Genomic DNA, 12958 nt, shown 5'->3' with positions numbered 1-12958 from the left:
TAATCCATGGGTGGACAGGTGTCCGTGGTGCATGCATGACCGATAGATAGGAAGATGGTAGTTTATATACCGCCAGACAAACCAGGTCTTTCACTTTCATTTTATCATGTTTTATGTATTTTTACTAAGCCTTGGCTTGTATTTCAGTTCGAAATAACATAACTCATTTAGCTCATAAAACATCATTTTGATCCTGGGATCAATAAACATATTATTTCTTTCAAAGCATTGCATAAACATAATTTTATGAGAAAACTCAATCAAATCATATTATAATAAACAATTCAAACAAATCATATTTCATCCCACAATCCATAAAACACATCAAAATATTTAATTCATAAATTCAATCATAACGTCATAATTTCATAAATAATATTTATAAAGGGATTGCGGGTACTAGCAATAGCCGTTACCTCACTTCCACGACTTTGTTAAGGATTTTCGTTGGTTCGTTCGTCCTGAGCTCCGAGTCCAATTTCTTTTAAAAATATTAAATAATTGAATTAGTACCAAAATGATAAATAATTTAACTTAATAATTTCGAAATTTTATAATTAACCAAATTTTGTAATAATAATGTTAAAAAAATATATAATTTCATAGTTTTAATGAAAATATAATTAAACGCCAATTTTAGTGAAGAATATAATTAATTGAAATTTCAATCGAAATATATATATATATATATATATATATATATATATATATATATATATATATATATATATATTCCTTAATTAATTTACACGAAAATCTTATTTAAATTTTGTCCTTGATAAATCCATTTAGTAACTTATTTTAGTTAAATCGATAATATAATTTAAAATCAATATTTTATAAAATCATAAATTTTATAAGTAATGAATTTTATAAATAACGAGTTTTAATATAAATAACGAATTTTATAAGTAATGAATTTATAACTAACGAATTTTAATAAAAAGTATATTTTCGAAATTTAATGAAAATATTATTAATCGAAATTTCAATCAAAATATATTTTATATTCATAAACCGATTTTAATGAAAATATTCTTAAGTTCCGTTTTTTTTATAAATTCAAGCTAGTAATTTTATTTTAGAAAAATCGATAATTAAACTTGAAAAATAATAAATCATTTTATTAGTAAATAGTTATATAATAAGAATTATTAAAACATAAAAAAAAAATTAGCAAATCTGAAAATACAATTTGATTTTAACTCACCAAAAAGCCCAAAAGAAATATTGGCCCAACTTATTATAGGTTTAGGAAATTAGAAATCAAAGTTTCATGTGAAACTTATTTTGGGTTTCTGGAAAATCGACCAAAGAGGGAAAGGGGAGTGCGAAACAGAGCACGAACAGGGGAGGAAAGAGGGGCGGCTGTGCGGCGGCCCTGGTGTCGCAGCAGCGCGAAACCGCGCCGGAGCATGACGATGATGGTGAAGGTGGTTGGTTCGCGGCGGTGGAACAACACGGAAGGGGCGAGGGAGGTCGAGCAACGGAGAGAAAGCAGAGGAGTTTGCGGATGGTTGGGCGGTTCTGGGCGGCGGAATCAGAAGCTCGCCGGGGTTGAGAGGCGGAGGTGGGTCTAGGAGGGTTAGTGAGGTGGCCGGGAAGTGGTGTTGCTGCGTGGGTGGTGCATCGAGCAGGGAAAAGGAAAAAGAACAGGGGAGAGGGCAGGGGAGTGCGGTGCTTCGAGGAGGGGGAAAGGGAAGTACGGTGAGGCGTGGTGGTGGTTCTGGGTGGACATGGTTTCTGGTGGTGATGGTGGTGTGGTGGTTGCAGTGGTGGTGGACGGTGGTTAGTGGTGGTGGTGGGTTTGAATTACAGAAATCAAGGGGTGGAGATGAAATTGAAATTGAATTTGGTTGGGAAAATTGGTACAAGTTGTGTCTGATTATAGGGGGAAGAAGTGTGAAGAAGAAGGGGATTTGCTTGGGGTCCAAGGAGTGAATTTGGACATAATTGAGGGAAGGAGGGATGGAAGAAAATCCTTCACTCCATTTGTACGTGGAAAGCAAAGAAAATAAGCCAAAAGTAGATTGTGATCTTTAAGGGGCATTTTAGTAATTTCTCTTAGTTAGGCAATTTCTGAAAATTTTGGTGCAATTTTAGGAAATTAATTAGAATAGTATTTTTTAATTAAAATCAAGTTTTCAAATAATTCTTTATAAAAATATTGTCAACGAAAAATAAATTTAGTTTTTGTATAAAATAAGAACGTTAAATAATTAATTTAGTTTCCGAATAAAATAGATTTAGAAATCCGAAAATAATTAAATTTTTTTAAAAAAAGGTTCGTTAAGCTCGTAAATATGAAAATTAAATTATAAACTGAAAAAAATAAATCGTGTAGCATTATTAAAAATTCAAGCGAAATAAAACTTCGTTAATTAAAATAAAGTTTAGATTTAGGATTTAAAACGATTTTAAGCTAAATAAAAATAATTAAGCATAATTAATCGAGTTTTAAAAATTCAGGGTATTATAATTGGCCTTGGTTGATGTAATCCTCGTGCTTGACTAATACCTATACAACTCATTCAACCCATCTTTCAAGCTGTCTTGAGTCACGAATAAAAAAGAAGACCAATGAAAAGTACAAAAAAATAATAAAAAATAAAAAAGTAAACTTTGCAAAGCGCCTTTAAAAGTTCGTCTAAAAAGAAAAATAAGCATTTAGCGCAACAAAAAAGATCCGCCCAGAAAACATTTTCAGCGCCCACCTCTGGGCGCCGAAATCTTTAACGCCCCAGCCTGGGCGCTGAATCTCTCTGCTTGCCAAATTTTGTTTAGAAGTGCTCGTCATTTTATCCGCATATACACGGAAAAATAACGAACACTCGGGGGGTACAGCACGTATTCAGATATACGTACCACCAAAAAAATACATGTACTCAAAAAAAATATATAAAACAAATTTTTGGCTTACGGCAAAGCAGCAGATTAAAATAATAATAAACTTCACTTATTCTACCGTTTCAAATAATATGTTTCCACCTCAGAACATACTTATCGAATTCGGCATTCTAAGAAACCATTTTCTGGCTAAGAACTACGCAAGACCTGATTCCAAATTAAATCTATTTAAGGCGGATACGTAGGCAATCCATGATTCGGTCCAACCAATTTGCAAAGATGTTAAAGCCTATAGAATAACAAGAAAAAAAGTCCCTTATTGAAATTTAATTACTTGCAATCCAAGTCGAAAGAAAAATTTAAGTCAAAGCAAGAATCCAAGCCATCAAGATGCCAAAATAAGCACACATCGAAAAAAATAAGGGCACGTACCCTTGCCAAAAGGAGCACTCACACTCCTAGGCACTTAGCCAAGACTCAAAAGATCTCTTTGCCTCAATTGAATGGGGGCTAGCGCAAGCGTCCATGACCTCTAAAGTACTCGACGTACTTGAACCTCCCTAAAGCGAACTAACTCACTTAAAGACTTTCTTTCACCACTAGACATAGTCGTTCGCTTAAAGACCTTCTTTCATCACTAGACACAGTCATAATCGCCAACAAGTAGTAAAGGCAGTAAAGCTTGCAATAAAGAGGATTATTCTACGGCATCGCCCCATCGTTCCTTCGAACTCAGGGCACCCGTTCATGGTAACTCAAATGCTTGCGAATCCCCTTTGAGAAAAAAATCAGACATTGTCAATAGGACTTGGCACTTAACCAAGGCTCACCCTACTCAGACATATGACACGGGCATCTAAAATCGAAATCTAAAAGCATCATTAATGGGAAGACATAATTGCAATTGGGGGCTAAAAATTGAAATGAAAGAGTTAGGGAAAGAACTAAGTATACCTTGACCTTTTGTGCAGACATACACCAAGTAAATCTAAGTCAATTTGAAAACGGTTTATATTCCCGCAATTCTGGAAAAGATGGCCCTAAAAGCCTAAAGCATGTGCCACGCGGGCACAAGTAATACCTTGACGCCTGCACCCTGGCTTCCAGCAAATCCTTAGACAGCATTCCAAAAATCGTAACAGTATTTTGATTCACTCATGTAATCCTATACGAACCCTTCTATAAGTCAACTTACATAGGACACTTCGGATTGTACAACAGTAGGACTCGGATTTCAAATAATTTTCAAGGACTTCTTCGAACATAATAAAGTGTCGTTGGTTTAAGCTAAAGTATGCGTTTATCTCGATGTTGCAAGTGAGTCAAAAGATTTCTAAATATGATTATGGGTAAAGAAGGGCACCTAGCTTTTGGTCAAGGCACACTTCAACATGTGACTACCTTGACCATGGCGATGTCGCATAATACGACATTTACAAGAGAAGTAGCAGATCACTACTCGAACGTACCTCGCACTAAACGAGTCTGGTTCAAACTATTCATGATCCATGTCACCATGAATGCATAAAGACGTATGCAAAGCATCATAGCACCAAGCCCATCCCGTAGCTACAGTTGGAGGCTTGAGAAAAACACTCTAAAAATGCTCGAAATGACGATTTTATCGCAAATTCTCGACGCTAATGCTATACACACGTCATAAGGGCACGATCCTAAAGTTTGATCGTGTAAAACGAACCTTAGAATGGCTACAACCCCTCCCAAATTCTAAGCACTACTTAGAATATATAAAATCACCCCACTAACAAGGGTAACTGAAAATCGCGAGTCACCAAAACTCCGATCAAACTACTGCACATAACGCTTGCCCTACAAGCGCCCGTTACACAGTCTACCTCGTTCCAAAGCAAAAGCGAAAGAAAAAAAAATCAAGGATAAGAACTGTCAAAATATACCCAGAAATCATTTTCAACGCCCAGAGCTGGGCGCCGATATCTTTAACGCCCCAGCCTGGGCGCTGAATCTTTCTGCTAGCCAAGTTTTGCCCAGATATAAAAATAAGAAAGGAACATCTATGAATCCTCGCATCGAACGAAGTAATAAGCCGTGCACACCCACGCAGAAGGTGCTACACTTGTTCAAACACCTGAACGAGGCGTGTTGAAATACTCCAATGCAAAAAATAATAATAGTATCCCAACACCTGGAGAAATGATCTAAGACACGCTGTTAGGCCACACAAGCCTACGTCGCACCATAAGTTCAACCATCCCACGGTACAAGTCTAAAACAAGAGAGTAAGGCATATTGCACTAATGCGGGCACGACCAAAGAGCATGTGTAAAAGAGGCAAAGACTACTTATCGCCCAAATTCAAAATGCAAGCCTACAAAAATATTACCTACCACGACAGGGATAGCTCGCACCTACACGAACGGAACCCCAAGGCATCTTTCTCGAAAGAACCTACAAAAATCGTACGCCAAAAGGAAACATTCCAACATGCATACTTGGGGGATCCAAGCTACGAAACAACCATAGCGAAATAAAAAAAAATCTCGAAGCAAATGTTTGAAACAATCGAAAGGGCACGATTTTTGAGCCCACTTCATGAATGGACCTGAACCCTATCAAGCTTCTAAGCAAACTATTCAAAATCAGTCATTGCTCAAAAAAAAATGATTCAAACAAATTGATTAATGGACCGCACACAACGACCATTCTATGAACGCTCGTTCGCACATACATATCATCTTTTCTGAGTATCGAACATTTACGAACGCGTTCAAAAGAAAAAAAATGAAAGAAAACGAACGAACAAGAGGCCAACTGTGTCATCAAGAAACCTCGCCAGAAATTATTTCAGCGCCCAGCGCTGCGCGCCGAAATCTTTAACGCCCAGGCATGGGCGCCGAAAATGATCCCAGACCCAAAAAACAGCTCTGACTTCTATAGGGCCCTGCCATATTCATTCGACTTGAAAATTGCCGATTTCTTTACTGAAAGTCGCACCTCACGGCTTTGTTAAGAGTAGCACACCACTACGAAGATCGCTCGCACTTACGAGCACGATCCCAAACACGATCAAGGACATTACAGAATGCGTATCCCCAAGGAACCTCTTTGACAAGAAATGACCGTCAAGCACGAGTGCTTGGGGGCTCGAAGGAAAATATATATTATGCGAAGTTAAAACAATATTCCCAGACTACGCTGTACGAAGTCCCATGTTTGGATGTCTCAAAAAAAATAAAACCGGATTACGACCTCAAGACAAAGGTCGCCGTTGATACTTATACATAGTCCCCTAATCAAGGACCCAGGTAATGGCAAAATTGAGCCATAAAGACTAGCTCAAAACCATGAAAGAAGATGACCACAAGACAATGGTCCATTCAAGCACGTTGTCAAACCACATTCAGGTTACAACTAAATCCGATCATCCCTTGAAAGAATTCGCTCTTGCAAGAATGAATAAAAGAAATTCTCAAAAGAAATCACGACTTACCCACCTCAATCGGGCAAGATCGTGCCACGAACCACGCGAGTCCCAAATCAAAAAGACGAATTCAGGTTCGCTAACCTCCAGCGAGCGGGGCGTCCACCCTTAGCGGACAGGGCTCGCCCACCTTCAGCGGGCGAGGTTTGCGTCACTAGCCGCGCAGGTCCTCAGTTTTCGAAAAATAGAATCTTCAAAAAACAAAATGAAACAGGCTCGCCATCTTCAGCCGGCGGGGTCTACGTCACAAACCACGTAGGTCCTTATTTTCAAAAAATAAACACAAAACAAATTTCAAAATAGATTCGTCCACTTCTATCGGACGGGGTGTCCACCCTTAGCGGACAGGTTCGCCATCTTCAGCCGGCGGGGTCTACGTCACAAACCGCGTAGGTCCTTATTTTCAAATTTCAAAAACAGATTCGTCCACTTCTATCGGACGGGGTGTCCACCCTTAGCGGACAGGCTCGCCATCTTTAGCCGGCGGGGTCTGCGTCACTAACCGCGCAGGTCCTTAATCGCTGCAGCGATAACTTTTTCTGGTTTTCCGTTTTTCCAAAAAAGAACGATGTGAGTAGCTTCCCCTTTTTCCAAAGATTGGTTTTCCGTTTTTCCAAAAAAGAACGATGTGAGTAGCTTTCCCTTTTTCCAAAGATTGGTTTTCCGTTTTTCCAAAAAAGAACGATGTGAGTAGCTTTCCCTTTTTCCAAAGATTGGTTTTCCGTTTTTTCCGAAAAAGAGCGATGTGAGTAGCTTTCCTTTTTTCCAAAATTTAAAAGAATGGTTTTCCGTTTTTTTTCAAAAAAAAAAAAAAAAAACGATGTGCTGGATTTTCCTTCGTTTTACGTCCCATAAAAACAAGGGGGTTTTCTCGTTTAGCTAACCCTGAAAATGAGAATCTTTAAAAACATTTTTACCTCGTGATTGGGCTTGGCCATACCCAATTACACTTTATAGCTTTGATTTCGAAAACATCTGTAGCTACTCTCAATGACAAAGTGAGGGAGTTCCTACGCCCCTTTAGATCCTTCCAATGACAAAGTGAGGAACTTTCTATACTATCCGTTGACAAATCCCAATGACACGTGAGGGATATGTCAACACTTCAAGTGATGACCCTTAAGTCAAATGTTATCACTCGGGGGCTCGTGAGACCCTCACAAAAACAGGTCAACATGGCTTGTGCGACGCACTCCATCTAATACTTTGACCATCGTCTTACTCCAAGACTCAGTCAAAGTGGGGGCTAACTGTAGACACCTACTTTTGTCCCCATTCCCGAAAGGGAAGGTTCGATGATGAAAGAATAAATCTCCACTTGACAACGCATCTCCTATAAAATAACGAATCTCGATCACCCCTTTTTATTTCACCCGAAACCTGCTATTTATAGAAACCTGCTATTTGTGGAAACCTGCTAAAAATAGTAAACTGCCGTAATGGGTAGTTGTTAAAAGTGGCAAGTCATAAAAGATAGAAACCTGTCAGAATTAGGTGTTGCACTCCAACATAAATCCTAAATGAGATGGAGATTACGAGAGAATCCTATTCCTAATATGATTCGAAAATAAGAGTCACGTATTAATTAAAATCCTAACGAGCCTAGAGTTCGTAACGGGCCCAGACGCATTCCGTCACAAAGTTAATACGCACTAAAAGACTCGATTAAGTCTCAAACACTTCGGATTCTAGGAATCCGAATCTGACTAAGAAAACAGCCCAGATCCTATTTTCAACGCCTGGCTCTGGGCGCCGAAATCTTCGGCGCCCAGGCCTGGGCGCTGAAATTACCTGGGACGTATTCTTTCCTAATTCCTCGTGGATTAGAGCTCTACAATTCTATCTTTCCACGAACTCTTTTCTATAAATATAGCCCAAGTTCGACGTGAAAAAACAACACACAATTATTATTCTGAGTATTGACTCTAAACCCCTAAGCCTAAGCCTCACGCTGCAAAACTGATCACGCGTTCTGTCGCAATCGATCCATAAATCGAACAGAACGTATCCTGTCCCATAACTCGAGATTCGTTAAATAAAAGGAGAAATAGCAAAGTCAAAGTGGTTAGTTTTCTGAGAACCGTGACGCACCTCTCAAGGGTGCGTCGTAATGTGTCCCTTTTCCATGATTTAATTGATTTCCTCGCCCTTTTTATGAACTGTTAAACTAACTAAATGTGATTGTTCTATCACGCCTAATAAATATGATATTTTTGGGAAATTGGATTATCATGCTAGGTCCCTTAATACAATCTAAATCAGATAATCGCGCTCGATCTAGTACTATATGTTGCATATTGTTAAAATCAACTAGGATTAGTTTAATAGTTAACACATGTCCCTTCAATTATTTATGCTGAGCTAGTAAGGATATCCTGCCTCTGGAGTTATCGAAGAGCGAGTACTCCTCTCGGTAGTTACAGTCCCCCGAACCCTCAATCTCTACCTTGCGGGTGTATGTTGAGAGATCCCCACACCAGGGATCACAAGGGAACCTACGGCCGTCGTGGTCAAACATAATTGCACTCCCTTTATGTCACGATAACTGGGTTTTGTCAGTTTTTCTCATTGTCGTTAAAAACTGAATGGCGACTCCTATATTACTAGTCAATTGGGTGTAAACTCACAGGAAATCCAATTACACTTGATTTGACAAAAAGAAACGTCACACCCACGAGGGACAAGGTCACGCATTAGCCTCGTGGTTTTTCGACCCCCTCACACCTTGCAATGGGGGTCTCCATCTAATGAATGCTTCTTTTCTTTGCTGAATTGCAGTACCATGTCCAAGAATATCATCCCCTAATACTCGCCAAATTTCTTCAAAACAAGTGAGAAAGGAACTTGCCAGTATCTATGGGGATGTCATGACTTCTACCAAATCCTCCGATTCCAAATCCACCATAGTGTTATAGCAAAGTATGTTGGCCACACTTCATGAATATTATCAGGAACTCCAACTGGGAGATCTCTATTCGTCATGTTTACCGCGAAGGGAACAAGGCGGCGGATTGGCTAGCGAATGTCGGATTGATGCAAGCTACGAAGATAGAAATGATGCAAGTTCCACCCTTGGAGCTAGGAAGAATACTTCATGAAGATTTAAAGGGGGTGGCTTGGCCACGGTTAATCCCCATTAGCTAGTTTTGTTATCTATTTTTGTTTCTTGGGGCTTTCCCTTCATCAGCACACACACAAAAAAAAAATGATCCAACAAGTGATATAATTTTGTAGACTTTGTGTACTCGTTTTCAATAGAAACTAGTTTTTGGGTTTGGGCGATGTCTTGCGTTAGTACATTCATAACATTCATACAAACTTGTATAGTTCCACCATTCCTTAAATATTGCACCATGCCTTAGTACATTCATAACATTCATTCAAACTTATATACTTCCACTTTTCCTTAAATATTGCACCATGGTTGAATTTACCTTTTCCAACACATACTTTGACTCTTAGTATATCGAATTATTTACATGTAAAAATTATAAATAGTTGATATTTAGAAAATATTATATCGATACGAATCTAACAAGATCCCACAATTACTATAATTTTTCTTAGGTATGAACCATAAAAGATTACAATTGGTGCTTCCGCTCGGAGTTGCTCTAACTTGAAGTTAGGCCGGTGGTATCGTCATCGGTTCTCTGGGGAGACACAAATTAGGTGTCTACAGAAACCCCCACTTTGATTGAGCTTTTGGCTAGAAAAGCGCAAGTCAATGTTTCGAATGGGACGGAGAATGGTCAAGATGCAATACATTAAGACCATCCTTTGTATGCCAGTACCTGCACAAAACAAGCGTTTAGAAAAAATAGTATGTCGAGTGTGCCTCCGGTCTGGCTTGATAACTCTCAGTGTTGATCTTGTATGGTTTGAACTTTTCCGGTCCTCGCATGGAAAGGAGCTTGGCATCAAAATTTTTGAATGCTTTTTGAATTTTGAATTTTGAATACCCTGGGTTGATTCCGTTGGGTGCCTGAAATTTGCTTTAAGTTTCGGTCGAGATTTGTTTGATTCAATCCGCTAGGGAATTTTGAGTATCCACTAGGGAATATATTTTTGAAGATTTGAAATGTGCTTGAATTTCCCAGAGCTTGGGTCCGCTGGGAATATTTTGCTTAAATTCGGGCATTTTTTAGGAGCTTGTATTTGAAAGATACGCATCTACCTTTATAATCAGAACAGACAAACACCCGTATTCGCCGGAAGATGCTTTGACTTGACCTTTGCTACTTGGTGCAAAAAACGCAGCAATAAAGTACGTATAATCATTACAGAGGACCGTGCGCAAGGGGAATCTCCCCCCACGCGTTCAACAGCAGCAGTTCGCGAAGCGTTGGGGTTGAATTGCGCAAGGCGCGCGCGCCAACCTTGGCTATAATTTCCCCTTCGGGGGGCTTCGTCCGAGTGCATTATTTTCACTTTGCTTCACCAAAAATTCATTTTTTCTCTCGATTCTCTTAGCTCTCTTGATCTTAATCTTGTTCTTTGATTCCTCTACACGAATCCATGTAAGCTAGTATTTGAAGTTTTGCTTTCAAAATTACCTTTGGAGCATGTGTAGGATGAAATTTTTTGCACTTGTATTTGTATGTTATGACTGCACATTGCTTGAATGAGCCATAGAAATGTTGCTCCCTTGGGAAGATATGTTGAGAGGCTATTGATTTTGCATGTTGATTCGGAAAAAGTTCATTTTTGACCACTTTCGGGGACGGGTCATATATGCCTACGGGATATGCATGATGGATATTGTTGATGATGCTTTGCACTTTAAAATGTTGGAATGTTGATGGTAGTAGGTGCACGACCTTTTGAACTTGTATTGAAAATTGTTTGGTAGCCACCTCGAACTTTGAACTGTTAGAACTTGTAGACACTCGCAACTTGAAATCTTGGAATTTGAATTCTGAATTGTAGATGTCTTGCTTGGCATAACCTTGCTCGGTAGGAGTTTGTAGAATCTTAAATTTGTATGGGGACTTTGATCGAGTGGTCGCTTCTTGAATATAGACCTTGAGGGGTCTCACTGAGGAAAGGTAGAGTTGGATAGCCTAGGGGTTGGTGTAGACTATGAGCAGTCGCTTGAATAGAATTTTTTAAGCTAGTCGAGTTTATATTAGTAACCACCCTTTCCCTAGGGATCGGGAAATGCTTGAATTCTTGAGGTAGATTTAGAATAGTCTACATTGAATCGACTATTGCTAGTCGAACTTGTAGAGGAGCCATTTATCCACTAGGGATATCTTTGCTTTTTGAAATGGGCGGGCTAGTATAAGATAGCCCATAACTTGATTTTGAAGAATTACGACATATCATCTTGTTTCTAAAAGTTGTGGCAATAACCTTTATAAAATTATATTGCATTTTGAATTTTGTACTTTGCAAATGCTCAACATGGCTTTTCATCGCACAAAGAGAAAGATTGTTGAGGGATCGATCAGCAGGGTTGCGGTTTAGGATGCCTCAAATGGAGAGGCTAAGGAGTAGAAGGAGGTCCTGGATGATGAACCGACCCTCGAGCTAGGAATCTCTTCCATGATGAGGGATGGACGCCTGCTGCTTTGGTATATGAACGACCACATCATCTCTCCTATCGTCCACTAATGGGTGTGGTATGCTACTTGACTTTTGCTATTTTTGTTTTGGACCATGCTTGGTCGCAGTGACATTGTTTTGATTTAGATTGACTTACCATGTGGGGTATCTGGTCACGCATCAAGCTAATGACGGCTTTTCAGCATCTCATGGGTGCTTAGGACCGACGGGCTATGAACGCTCCGGGTTATTCCCTGTTGGGAGGCCATTTTGTAATTCAAGGGTGACGTTTGCGTCAAGATGCGGGCGCAGGCTGTCTTAGAGTGGTGGTGAGATACCAAGTGCTCCTCTCACATGCGCTGAGGGAGATTACTATTATCCCCTTCGAGTTTTCTATGATCACGGGCCTTCCTTTTATTGAGAGGGAGGTCTCTCTTGATGCCTCCTTGAAGTGGGGGAGTGTTAAGGCTTGGGAGCTCTTGGGGCCTGTTGTGAGGTACTTTCCTTCGAATAGCTCTGCTTGTGCGGTTGACCGTATCTTTCCTGGTGTGACTATGGCTGGAGCTACGACAACGCAGAAGGTGCTCTTATTATTGTTCGTGTTGATCTATCAAATGATTGTTCCGGAAAGGAGTATTCGTGTGCACACACGCTACTTACGTGCATTGAGAGACCTCCGATTTATTTCAGAGTATAGTTGGGATAACCTGGCGTAGAACCATCTCTGGCTGGAAATAAAGGTTCTTTAAGGACTGCCTTCGGAGGTTAGGTTGCGATGGCACCCCTGTGGAGGGTGTTGGAGGTATTGCGACTCCTTTTGGATTTTGTACATGTACTTGTATTGCTTCATTGGGTTGACTTTTCACCATTTCTTTGAAAGATATGGGCGTTTGAGCATTTTCCTAGCATGGCGCCTGCTCGTCCTCGGCTTGCTGCTTACCCGTTTGTCGCCTCTTGAGCTGGGGCGGAGCGTACTGAGACCCTGGCCGTTGTCCTTAAAGAGTTGTTGACCACGCTGATCGGCGGGGTATATTTGCATCTTGAGAAGTCCAGAACTTCAGATTTCTTTGAAAGGTTGAATTGTATTTTGATTGCATCTGCTTT

Source organism: Spinacia oleracea, chromosome 5 (genome assembly GCF_020520425.1).
Source record: "Spinacia oleracea cultivar Varoflay chromosome 5, BTI_SOV_V1, whole genome shotgun sequence".
Lineage (NCBI taxonomy): Eukaryota > Viridiplantae > Streptophyta > Magnoliopsida > Caryophyllales > Amaranthaceae > Spinacia > Spinacia oleracea.
This window is presented reverse-complemented; position numbering follows the sequence as displayed.